We start from the raw sequence: 13,958 nt of genomic DNA on the forward strand, positions 1-13,958 counted from the left end.
TAAAACATTTTCTATGCAAATGTAGTCGCAACTATTTAGAACACACTCTCATGTTACTAGAAATGTTGAAGATCATTTTAAGAAATAATGTATTTTTACATGATGGGTCCTGGTTCTTGCAAAAACTGAACTGTGATGAGATCCAGGTTTGCTTCATCCTATGCAAACCTATTCATGGATTTGATTGAGATGGAGCATGCCTGGGGCTCAGGTGCACGTGACTGGATCAATAATATCATCTTTAATGTGCGACACATAGACAATGTATTGCTGATATGGAATTGAAAAATTGAGTTCTCCTTGCTTACCATTGCTATCTCAACAAGAATCAGTTTAATGTTAGATTCATCATCAAATAATCCAAACCAGAAATTGACTTTCTGGACTTGTGACTAGGCCTCGGCCAAAATTCCATTCCGTTCGCGGAAATTGCGTTAATTTGGCATTTTCGCGTTCCGCGGAAAGTGCAAAAATGTCAAAATTTTCGCAATCCGCATCTTAGCGGTAAATTGTTTCTTGCTCGCGCTGTAAAAAAATATATTCTCGCGTGCGCGCGATCGCCTTACCTGAATCCCCGCGTTCGCCGAAAAGTTTTCCCGACCCGGTCGCGTTCTCCACGAGATATTGGATTGTTGGTAGCCATTTTGCGCTGTCTCGCAACAGTTCGCACCCGCATTAACGTTACTTGTCGCGTGATCACATCATTTGTCGCACGATCACGTCATTCTTCTTGCGATCATGCACCGCGCGAGTATGAGAAGATTGAGATCTCGAACACGTCATTCTCCACCGTGAGCGAGAGAGTGAGGAAGTGGGCACGTCTAATCGAACACGAAAAGGAGAAAGAGACCCCGAACACGTCATATCCAACGCGACAGGGAGCGAGAGAACGCGATCAAGTCATTTTCGACACGCCATCGACATCCGGCGGAAGTAATGTGAAGCTTGAGAACTCGAAAATGTAAAATTTTCAATTTGGAGAAGAATATCAGCTCTAGTAGCATGAAACCTTCTGCAAATGATGATTTTGGATGAAAACAACTCCTCAGATTGACATTTGGCTGTCCTTTTTTGTGCAAGGAGTCCTTTTTTAAAAAGGTGGGGAGAGGGAGGAAGTGCCACAGAATCTCCAACTTCCTGTTCCTGTCCAGCATGCTCCTCCCAGTGCTTTGTCCATCTCCTGCTCATTCTGCCTTTGGATTTTGAGCTGGAAAGATCACTCTTTTTGTCTGCTGCATCATTGCAATTGGATTTGAGGATTTTTTATTTGGATATGTTACAAGTAAGTGGTTGTTGTGTCTGTTTGATTGGGGGCATTGCAGTTGTTGTAACTACAATTCATTTTTGGTAACTATCATCATTCCTTTTTTTTCAAATGTTGTGGGTAGTAGTAGTCAGTAGTAGGCCAGAGCTAGTCATGGCCTCATGGGTGTGTGCATGATGAAGCAACTGTTCCTTTGGTGTTTTTTGAATGTATTTCATTTTCAAGCATTATTTAGGGCCTGGATGGCATTGGAATTAGTTGGGAAATGTGTTGTTTTTGGGTGGGCTTTCTGATGTTGTTGGGCCTGGCCATGTGGCTGGTGGCCATTTGAATCCTAGGCCTGCAAGCTTGCCTGGCCTTGTCTGCCAACAGGCCTGCTTTCATCCACTAGGATCAGAGCAGGTAGCCACAGCTTTATTAATCAAGTGTTTTCTGTGTGGTCTGTTGAATTTAGACATCATTTAGGGCATGGATGGCATTGGAATGAGTTGGGGAAGTGTGTTCTTTTGGGGTGGGCTTTCTGATGTTGTTGGGCCTGGCCATGTGGCTGGTGGCCATTTTGAAGCCTAGGCCTGCAAGCTTGCCTGGCCTTGTCTGCCAACAGGCCTGCTTTCATCCAGAAGGATCAGAGCAGGTAGCCACAGTTTTATTAATCAAGTGTTTTCTGTGTGGTCTGTTGAATTTAGACATCATTTAGGGCATGGATGGCATTAGATTGAGTTGGGGAAGTGTGTTTTTTGGGGGTGGGCTTTCTGATGTTGTTGGGCCTGGCCATGTGGCTGGTGGCCATTTTGAAGCCTAGGCCTGCAAGCTTGCCTGGCCTTGTCTGCCAACAGGCCTGCTTTCATCCAGTAGGATCAGAGCAGGTAGCCACATCTTTATTAATCAAGTGTTTTCTGTGTGGTCTGTTGAATTTAGACATCATTTAGGGCATGGATGGCATTAGATTGAGTTGGGGAAGTGTGTTTTTTTGGGGTGGGCTTTCTGATGATATTGGGCCTGGCCAGGTGGCTGGTGGCCATTTTGAATCCTAGGCCTGCAAGCTTGCCTGGCCTTGTCTGCCAACAGGCCTGCTTTCATCCACTAGGACCAGAGCAGGTAGCCACAGCTTTATTAATCAAGTGTTTTCTGTGTGGTCTGTTGAATTTAGACATCATTTAGGGCATGGATGGCATTGGATTGAGTTGGGGAAGTGTGTTTTTTTGGGGTGGGCTTTCTGATGTTGTTGGGCCTGGCAATGTGGATGGTGGCCATTTTGAAGCCTAGGCCTGCAAGCTTGCCTGCCTTGTCTGCCAACAGGCCTGCTTTCATCCAGTAGGATCAGAGCAGGTAGCCACAGCTTTATTAATCAAGTGTTTTCTGTGTGGTCTGTTGAATTTAGACATCATTTAGGGCATGGATGGCATTAGATTGAGTTGGTGAAGTGTGTTTTTTTGGGGTGGGCTTTCTGATGTTGTTGGGCCTGGCCATGTGGCTGGTGGCCATTTTCAAGCCTAGGCCTGCAAGCCTGCCTGGCCTTGTCTGCCAACAGGCTTGCTTTCATCCAGTAGGAACAGAGCAGGTAGCCACAGCTTTATTAATCAAGTGTTTTCTGTGTGTTCTGTTGAATTTAGACATCATTTAGGGCATGGATGGCATTAGATTGAGTTGGTGAAGTGTGTTTTTTTGGGGTGGGCTTTCGGATGTTGGTTGTCTTAAAGACATGCTTTTGTTGTAGGTGTCTGGTGTGTTGGTGTACAATGCATGCACCCTGCAGACCTTTTTGGGGCCTGTGAATGTTCGTATTTGCATTTTGTTGCATTAAAAAGGCAGAGCAGTGTGCTTTAGCATGCATCCTTTACCTGGCTTTTATAGGCCTTTTGTCAGCTCCTGGTGTTTCCCAGGCCCCCTGCTTGTTTGTGATTTGTGAGTGTCCATGTGGCTGGTGGCCTTTTTTGTGTTTGGACTGGGAGTTATTAGTGTACTGCTTTTGCCATAGGCCTGCATGGTTTTCCTATTGGCTATTTGGCTTACTGCTTCCATCCATCCACCCCCTTTGCCAGCAGCAGCTCCATGGATGCTGAGATGCTCAAATAATTTAATGGCAAATAGGGTCCACCCCACTTCCATTACACTATCCTTCCTAAGAGTGTAGTGTGTGACTGTACACAGTAGTATAACATAGCCCTTGTTCAAAAAAAGTCATAAATGGCTAGACTATATCTTTTGTTTGCACTAGTACAGTACTAAGTAACTGAACCACAACAACAAATGCAACATTTCACTGATGTTCTTCTCCTGGCTTATTTGCTTTTAGGTGCACAAAAGACAGAGGAGGAGGTGCCATCAGCATCACCCAGCTACCCGTTGTACTGCCAGCCAGACAGAAGTCCTGTTGCGCATCACGTCCACGTGTGACCAGAACTTGTTGTGCATCTGCATCCTGCCTGACATCTGAAGAAGATGGCCCCAAAGAAAGGTACCAGGTCCAGTACCAAGAAAGTTGCCGGTGAGAAGAAGGAACAGAAAAACGAAGTGCCATTAACCACGACTGGTGGTGTGCCGGCCAATGTTTTTTTTGGCACCAAAAAAGTTACGCCTGCTGTGGTAAATAAAATAAATATTACCGGACTGAATTTCATGCGGAATCTTAAAGTAAAGTAAAATAGCTCAAAATAACAAGAGGCAGAATCCGTGGTATAAGAGGTTTCTAATGGGCTTTATTCCATTCAAAATGGCCGACTCGAGTCGCGGCCCTCAGGTTCCGTCACCACGAAGGTTCAGGAAGTGAAGTACAATAATTTATTAACAGACATGTATTTTTATAATAAGTTCATTACAATGAAACGAATGTAGAAGGCGTAACATTTGATAAGAAAAATGACGTGACAGTGACATAATCGAAACTAGGCGTAATAAGGAATAAAAGAAACATGATTGGTTAGAATTATCAGACATAGGTGGATCTATAAGATAATACTTGGCATAGATGCGCGCGCGGCAGCATGACGTGTAATTGACGTGCAACTAGGGGGTGAAGGGGACTTGACATTTAGCTCTACATGTGGAGACGAGAAGTCTGGGGTCAAGTCAACCTAATCCCAAATCATATCTAACATCCTATGTTTAAAGAACTATGTTATCCACAAGGAAGAGACTCTCGGACAGAATCTATTCTATACTGACTGTGTGCGTGTACAAGCGTCTAAGTGTCTATATGAGATGCGAGGGGCAGAAAACTTTCCATGGCAACAGGGCTATGAATCACTTGCAGGAGGACGGAAAGGCTGAGTCCTCTGCTTGTGAGCCAAAGGAAATGTTTACCTAAATCACTGGACAGGAATGCATCGGCTGGAGAGCAAAATAGATAATTCGAAGGTGAAATACAACTTCTTGGCAGACAGGCGAAAACTAGCCGAGGCAGGCACCGTTAGCTGCACAGGGAGTAGGACAAAGTTCATGGATACAGATGCGAGCTCAAGCTGAAGCTGTCAGAGACAGAGAGCAGGGAAAGGCTTTGAGGACAGAATCGGGCCTACTCGCCTGAACTGTAAAAATGGAGTAACTTAGCCATATAAAGTCGGTGGCCTTTCATACTTAGGAATCGAATATCCAGCCCATTGATGGCGGATCTGACAGAGAACATGTTGACGGTAGACACACATATGTTTGCGTCTTAGAAACTGGAACTGGAGGGAACATACATGTACTTGTAACATGCATATAAAACCGTTGGGGTCCAAGATAGGGGACATAACTGATCAGGAAAATCCACATTTCCACATTCCCTCCTTGTCCCCTTCTTGCCCTTCACGAGACATCAATCTTCATCATTCCATTGATTTGCTCATGGAGCATCATTTCTTCTTCCTTCTTCTTCCGGTATTTTGAACGAGAACTGTGATGTGGAATGCATGATGTGGCACACAGACCACAAATCGCTGGTCCACATTGTAGGCATAAACAACAACTGAAGAGCATAAGAAGGCCAATACCTAGGAAGGATAGAACTCTCCATCCCCAGGCTGATATCACACTCCAAAACCACCCGGACCACGTCCAAGTGCCTGGATTCTCGTGTATCTGGCTTACAATCTTATGAAGGCGTGTTATAGCTTTATATACAGATGGCGAATTTTCTGGTATGAATATGCAGCAGCTGGATCCGATGACCCTACAAGCTCCGCCCCTATCGGCCAGGATGACGTCAAGGACAAGACGATTCTGGAGAACAACAATTCTCATCACTGATTGTTCCTCTGTCAGATTGCCTAGGGCGGCTATAGTCTCGTTTACTACAGCTTCAAGAGTCTTGGTGAGTCTGCGTATCAGCTTACTATTTGATATTGTACCTATATAGGGAAAGATACCTTTATTGAAATCTACATACTTGTCCCATGCTGTCTCAGTATAATCGACAACTGGGAGATCTCTTTGCTCTCTATTGTGTACTAAATGAACATTTCGATAATAATCAGGGGGAGCTAGGAAAACAGGTGGCAGAAGGAATGCTATGTAACAGGTACCATCCCAATCTAGAGGCAGACGCATATATGCCGTCTGACCACATATGAAGTAAGAATGGCGAGAAGCTCTAAATGAAGATTTACCTTGATCACTATATTCTACTGTAGTAACGCATTGGCTATGGCCCATATGTATGGAACCAACTTTTCTTACACATAATTCTCCCTTAACTGGAAATACTGACATAGTGGGCAGAATTAGTTCAACTTCGGATTTGACATTCAAAATCATAAGATTAGGCGTAAAATTACCTAATTTATACACTTCATTTTCTAAATCAGTTCCTGTTCTACTGGGGTGACCCTCCTTATTAGGGTGACAGACTTTGAATAAAACTAGATTCAGATTTCCCCATATCCAATGTTGTTGATAAACTGCTGTGTCTGGGTCTATGGAATTTAATAAACTAAACCATGCTCCACAGGAGCCATTGTGTGTGAATGGATGTGGAAAGAAAGGCAGAACTCCTTTGTTATTCTGATAGGGAGGGAGTCGGCCACACACCCAACAATTGGTCGCTTTACTAGTCTGATGGGAATGATGTAACATACTAATGAATGTGTTATTGCGCAGCGCAAGTCTATAAGATAATTCATGTGGCGGTAGGTCACTAAAAGAATGTTCTGCAGCAATATTATAAACATGTCTAGAAACAGGATAATACATATGCAACAATATACTTGCAGTAACTATTAAAAAACTCAAGGAAGACAAAATTAATAAAGTCACAATACAGTGGTTACGCAGTAATTTACAATAAGCATGTCGTTTCATTATGATTCTGGACTCTACGTGATTCAGACCTAAGGGGTACATGTCGGGACAGATTCAACCGCTTCACCTTGGAGAGGACTTAAACAATCAAATCGTCCGACAGTTTAGATCTGGACCTGAGTTTCTGTTTATAGAGTTCGGTGCTACTGGCCTCAGCCAAAGGTAGCTTTGAGTCAATGGGGGAAGACACACGGGCAGTACTGTCTGTGTCAAGAGGAAGTCCATGAAATTTTTTGACGTGACTGGAATGAATCCACCCTTTTCGTCCCTCGATCTTCACGGCTGTTCTTGTGGTCAACAGGACCAACTTGGGTGCTTTCCACCTGGGCTCCAATTGACTTTTCCTGTCGAAGTTTCTCACAAAGACAAGATTACCCGGAACAACGTCATGGGGTTTCGCCTCAGTGTTGTCGGGAAAGGCTGCAGCTACCTGTGAACGAGAAGATTGTAGTGCAGACATCAAGGAAGCCAGGTAATCTGTCAGCATATTACAGTCAACATCAGTTATTTTACGTGGTATAGGCGTCCCCCACATATTCGGTGGTCTACCAAAGATCACCTCATACGGGGATAGCCCTGTTCTAGAGTGTGCTACCATTCTCATGTAAAAGAGTGCAACTGGTAATGCTACTATCCAGTCGACACCTTTCTCTCTACATATTTTGGACAGTCTGATTTTCAGTGTCTGGTTATGTCTTTCTACGAGACCTGCTGCCTCGGGGTGTCGGACACAGTGGAATTTCCACTGATATCCCAACAAGAGTGAGACATGTTTCATTAATTCGGATGAGAAAGGCTGACCGTTATCTGAATATACAACACGTGGTAAACCGTACCGTGGGAAGAATTCTCGAACTAGCTGCTTGGCAGTAGTCGGGGCAGTGTAATCTGATACGGGATACGCCTCTGTCCAACGGGAGAGAGCGCAGACAACTACGAGAACATATTTGAATCCTCGACAACGTTCCATCTGAATATAATCCATCTGGAGGACTTCAAAAGGATGGTCAGGAGGCTGAAATCCACCCTGCTCTACGGGAACACTCTTTCCTGGATTAAACTGACAACATATCATACAGGTACGAACTTTTTGTTTAGCTGCTGCTCGTAAATGTTTGTTGAACCAAATGTGCTGAATGCTGTCTAGCATAGCCTTCTCTCCTAAATGTGCTGGACTGTGAACTGTAGCTATAATGGCTTGAACCATGGAATCAGGGAGAAACCATACAGATTTCTCCTTCGTCATCCATCCTTGATCTGTCTGGATCCCTCCTAGTTCAGTCCACTTCTTTATTTCTTCTGCTGTGGCATGTGTCTGTATGTCAATTACGTCAAGTGTGGGATCCTTAATTGTCATACACTGTGTTGGGGTCTGAACTATTGGCTTTGTCATGTCTAATGTGCGATTCTGAGCAGTCTGTTTAGCTGTTCGGTCAGCTAAATCATTGCCTTGAGAAATGGTATCAGTAACCTTCGTGTGTGCTTTACATTTCATAATCGATATAGCAGTGGGTAGATGTATTGCGTCTAACAAAGCATGAATGAGGGGTCCGTGCTGAATGTGGGCACCATGGGACGTTAAATAACCTCTCTCTCGCCACAGCACGCCGAAGTCGTGTACAACTCCGAATGCATAACGTGAGTCAGTGTATACATTAACTTTCTTATTTGTGGCTTGAATACAGGCTTGCGTTAGAGCAATAAGTTCTGCTGCTTGGGCTGACAAAATATCTATACAATGTGTCTCAATAATTTCAGTGTCTGTTGTGACTGCATACGCGGCCACTAAATCTCCTGTACTTGCTCTCATGCATGATCCGTCTACATACAACGTCAGGTCTGGATCTAACAATGGAACGTCTGTCAAGTCTTGTCTAGGTTTCGTCTTTATTTCAATGATTTCAACACAGTCATGAGCTAGTGGGTCTGTTCCAATTACAGGTAATAGTGTAGCAGGATTCAATGTATTACACCGTCGGATCTCTATGTGTGGTTGAAACAATGTCAGTTCATAACCGGTAAGTCTTGCTATGGTCAAGTGTTGTGTTTGTGTTCGGTTCACAAGAACCTCTACTGCATGTGGTACTTGAACTGTCAATGGGTGTCCTAATACTATGGCATCGCTTTGTCTGATTGCTAAAGCTGTCGCTGCCACTGATTTCAGGCATGCAGGCAAAGCCTGAGCTACGGGATCTAATGTACTGGAAAAATAAGCACATGGCTTGCGTGATCCTGCTTGATCCTGAGTGAGTACTGACAAGGCAGTACCTTCGCGTTCTGTAACAAAGAGTGTAAAAGGTTTGCTATAACATGGTGTTGCTAAAACAGGTGCTTGACATAAAGCTTCCTTTAGGCTTTCAAAAGCTTGTGTATGTTCCTGAGTCCAAGGGAGAACAGTCGATGTGGCTGCCTCCTGGGTGGTTAACTGAATGAGTGGTTTTGCTAGAAATGCGTACTGAGGGATCCACTGCCTACAATATGAAGTGAGGCCTATGAAAGCCCGCACCTCCTTTTGTGTCTGGGGTATTGACATGTTAGCAATTAACTGGATGCGATCTGGTGTAAGCTGCCTTCCCTCCTTGGACAGCGAGTGACCAAGATAAATAACTCGCTGAACACAGAATTGCAGCTTAGAAGGGGACACCTTGTGCCCCTTGTCGGCTAGGAAATGTAAAACTGTCAGAGAAGCTTTTTCACATTCTGGCTCGCTTCTCGCGGTGATCAGCAGATCATCGACATATTGAAGCAGTGCAGTATTGACTGGCATGTGGATACTGTCAAGTTCTCGTTTCAGTGCTTGGCTGTAGATGCTGGGGCTTTCTGTAAATCCTTGAGGAGCGCGTGAGAATTTAAAGCTGCGCCCATTTAAACTGAATCCGAACAAGTATTGGCTTTCCGGATCTATTGGGACGCTGAAAAAGGCATTCTTGAGATCAATTACAGTAAAAAATGTTGCTTCGGAATCAATTGCTGTCAACAATGATGATATATCAGGGACCACAGGGAATTGTGGTACAATACACTTGTTTAGTTCACGCAAATCAATAACCAATCGGTACACTGGCGGAGCAGTAGGATCAGTTCGTTTAAGAATCGGAATTATCGGTGAATTACATACATTGGAGTCTGTTTCTACAACTACTCCCTGGGCAATTAGCTCATCAATGATTTTCAACAAAGCCACTACAGCATCATGCGGTAACTTGTATTGTCGCATTCGTGGTAGTACCACTCCTGCTTTCAATGTAACTCGATAGGGTGTAATGTTCATGCAGCCAACATCCGTAGGGCCTTGTGCCCATAGATGTACTGGTAAAATCTGTAGTCGGGGATCCATGTCTCTAGACACATAGTGACCTTTAAAATCACGCAAAAACAACCTTACTCCTTCCGGAGAACAACATATTATGGCTCCTAGTGCTTTCAGAGTTTTAATTCCTAACAAATTTTCTGGGCATGATTTAGTAAGCAATAAATCTGTAGTTCGTGTCAAAGGTCCTATCGTAAGTGGTAGAGGCTGTGATACTTCATTAACAATAGGTTTTCCTGAAAAACCAAGGGAAACATTTTGAGAGCCTGAGAGGGGTGCCCCTGGAACTTCACTACGTTTTATGGTTGTTCGACTTGCCCCTGTATCGAGTAAGAATTTTCTATCTTGACCTAATAATTCACTATGTACATAAGGTCCTTCTTGATCTACCGGAATCTCGATAAGCGGTAAGTCAACTTCCCTCTCTAGGCTGGTTCATGCGTAACGCTGATACTCAGGGTATTCATACTGTGCAGTCTGATACATTTGTTGTGTTGTGGTTTGTGTGGCAGTAGCAGGCAACGGTGGTGCAGCTGGCACAAACTGTATGGGTTGCTGTGAGGCTGGCATAGACTGTTGCTGAACTGGCACGGACTGTCCATGTTGCTTAGCTCCTTGTTCATTCTGATCTTGTCTAACTAATCGTGGTCTCTCTTTTGCAATACCTGTAGCTATATTACGTTTCAGGACTTGACAATCATGTACATAATGGCCTAGTTGTTTACAGTAATTGCAGGTTCCTTTTACAGGAACTGCAGAATCACCAGAATGTGTCACACCCTTTTTGTGACCATCTGCTGGTACTGTCTGAGAAACTAGCATTTTCATTTTTGTATCCTTCATGCGTCTATGCTCGTGTTCTTGTTCATCCCTAATTCTATTGTGATGATACTGTAACATTTGTAGCATTTGCGACGGAGTGTTACTTTGCCAGGTACTCTCGAATTTCAATATTCTATTCTTCACTGGAGGCAATGCATTTTCCACTAATTTTGTCACAAATAAATGTGGATATGAGTCACTACTTGCTTTTATACCACTATTTATACCAAAACATTTTTCAAATCGAGCATAATAATCGCTTGTGTCTTCATCTTGCTTTTGTTTACAGGCTGTGATTGCACCCCAATCTTCCTTTTTTGTAGTTAATAAACGTGGCAGTACCTGTACTAGTAAACCTGGTAATAGTTTAACTTTATCCCCGAGCCCTGAACCTGCAGCTCGGCCCCTTTCTTCCTCTGCTAATGCTGTCCAGTCTATCTTTTGGTCTCCCACTTCCCACTCTTTTTCTTTCAGTTTTTCATAAATGCCAGCAGGCAAAAGCACCTTTAATATCGTCATAATATCAGGAAAGGTGTACTCTCCCATCAGTAACATGTCTTTAATTTCTCGGTGGAAACCCGCTGGGTCTTTGTCATGACTAGGTACTACTTTCTTCATTTCTAATAATTCCATTTTTGATATGGGTGTGTAAACAAATACACGGTGAAACTCATTGTCTTCGCCTTTTATTGGGTGCACTTCTCGTAGGGGATTTTGTCTATCCATGTAGTACGGTGCTCTTTCTCTGGGGGGCAGGGAGAGCGAATCTGGATTTACAAAAAGGACGTACTGCTTACGTGACACTAATATCTCTTTAATTAGCTTGTTACTAGAACCTCTCCATCTGCACGTGAGTAGTTCCGTTAATATATCAGGTAAAGGACCAGGGTCAGTATGTTGGCTCTTATATAATATGAGGAGTTGCTGAATCATATAGATTCCAGCTAAACGTTGTTCATCTGTACTGAGGTTGAGAAACGTGTGTGCTACGGTCTCATCACCGTATTTTTCAGGACTAACAATCCAGTGAACGGCTGATCTGGCTAATTCTTGCTCATCCATGGAATCGAGGAGGTGATAACCCCTTCGTTCTCGTAGTATTTTATCTGCGGCTTGAAACGAATGTTCAGGAGATTTCAGATTTATTACAGGCGTCGGATACGTTCTGCTATTATTTGGACATACAGAGTGTATTGGATCAGAAAAACATCTAGTATTTTCACAAGATCTTCCTCTGCCTACATAGGCTATGGTCTCTGACTGTCTTGCAGAGTTCCCGGATTCGGACACTTCATCTTGCTCAAACTCGTCTGTTCCCAATCTTTCTTCATGAATACGCTCTATTTCTTTACGGATTTTTCGGCACATGGCTATTATACAATTTTGCTTATCGTGTCTCCCTTCTGATATATTCTGACTCCATCTTGTAAGAATAAGCATTACATTCGGGTCTACCCCCGGACGATCTTGATTTCTGATTACACAGTTTATGAGGAAACGTAACAGTTCCCCTTGTATTTCTACTTTCTGGAATTCCATAGCTCTGTTAATACATCCTGGATCTCGTCCTGTTTGAACAAAATGATATATGTTATCCAGATGCGTAGTCATTCCTGGTAACCTTGCTAAATACTCTGCGGCTCGTCTGATACGTAATGATGCCAGGACCATTTCGTCCTCTTTACCAACCACGGGGTCATATCTACAATTTACAAGGAGTTCCTTAAGCGTACGTTCATTTACGAACTTAGGCGTACGTGAATGTGCTGACTCTTGAAAAACAAGTTTATTTATTCTAGGTGGTGTGAAAGTACTGCTAGCACCTCCCGTGGCCCCATCTGGGGCGTCGGGTGTGAATGGATTCGTTGAACGTGACACAGCAACTATGGGTGTTGATACCTCTGTAGAGTCGACTGCGGAGACAGATGCGGAAACAGATGTGCTTGCCGATGCTTGTGTCGGAACTTGCTGTTGCACGGGGACAGATACCTGATCCTGACGTTGAACCCCTCCGCCAGACGGTCTATGTGGTGTGGCGTTAGCATACTCGGGGGCTGCGTCATCTAGATATGAGGAAAGAAAAACATCTTCTGCGGTTCTGGGATGCCCCTTTGGATGTACCTTAATTGGAAATAACGGGGGTGGCAAGTCTTTTGGCATCTCTGTAACAGCCTTAGGTAGTCCTTCGGCTAGAAGGGGATACATACCATTCATAAGAGCATTTCTTTGTCTATTTACTTGTTCTGATTTCACTCGGATACCTTCCTCAATTAATAGATTTTCTTGAACTTTATTTGAACTTTCTTTACTCCTCTCTTCTTGTCTACGTGCTTTTTCTGTTCGTCTATGAGATTCTTTACGCCATAACTCAACAGCGTCTTTCTGTGACTGTCTGACCTTTCTTTTCCATAACTCTTCCTCCACTTTCATGATGCACTCTGCATCCCAGGTTCCCGCTATGGGCCACCTTTGACTTTCCGGTAATCCTTTGGTATAATCTACCCATAGATCAAGAAACAATATGGCATCTAAGCCATGTTTATGGTACATGAAATGTCCTGGAGTGTCTCTAGGAGGAATAGGAACTGCTTCTTCAAGCACCCCTTTTCTGGTAGTAATCTGTCTTAACTTCGAGAAGAGCGGCATATTGACAACTGATCTGATACTTACTCTTGAACTTACTTAATACGAGAAACACAATAATGAACAGTGAACAATAAACAGTCATTCATACCACAATATGCAAGACATTTTCTGAATACTTTAAACATTAAACATTAAACATTATAACAATGATCGACAATGATGACAGTCTGCTTAACTAATCACCACGCTGAATTCTTGACAATAACTGAATACTTCGGAATACTTGATATACTGCTAAACAGTACATATACACTGCTAAACAGTGCAGACCGGATTTGTGTACCCAAATCCGTCTTGACCGGCACAACCTATGTGCGCGTCAACACGCCTCCCCGGCGATGGTACTCACCGAGTAGCTCCTTGAAACGGAAGGCCTCAGAGAATGGACAGGACTCGATAACTGCGGACATCGGACCCTCTGGACGTCGGAATTTCGGAAAACCTGGTGGGCCTCTGTATACCTCGGATCTTGCTCTCTCAGCTAGGCTCTGGTCGGGATACTTCGCACTTCTCACCGCCTCGTCTGGGTTGATCGCAGCCTCAGTCGCCCCCGCTTGACCGGAGGGAGCTTACAGGAAATCCTGCTGGTACGCGTTTATGGTCCGTCCAGCTGTGGCAGGAGACCGGGCCTGCAAC

Source organism: Triturus cristatus, chromosome 11 (assembly GCF_964204655.1).
Source record: "Triturus cristatus chromosome 11, aTriCri1.1, whole genome shotgun sequence".
Lineage (NCBI taxonomy): Eukaryota > Metazoa > Chordata > Amphibia > Caudata > Salamandridae > Triturus > Triturus cristatus.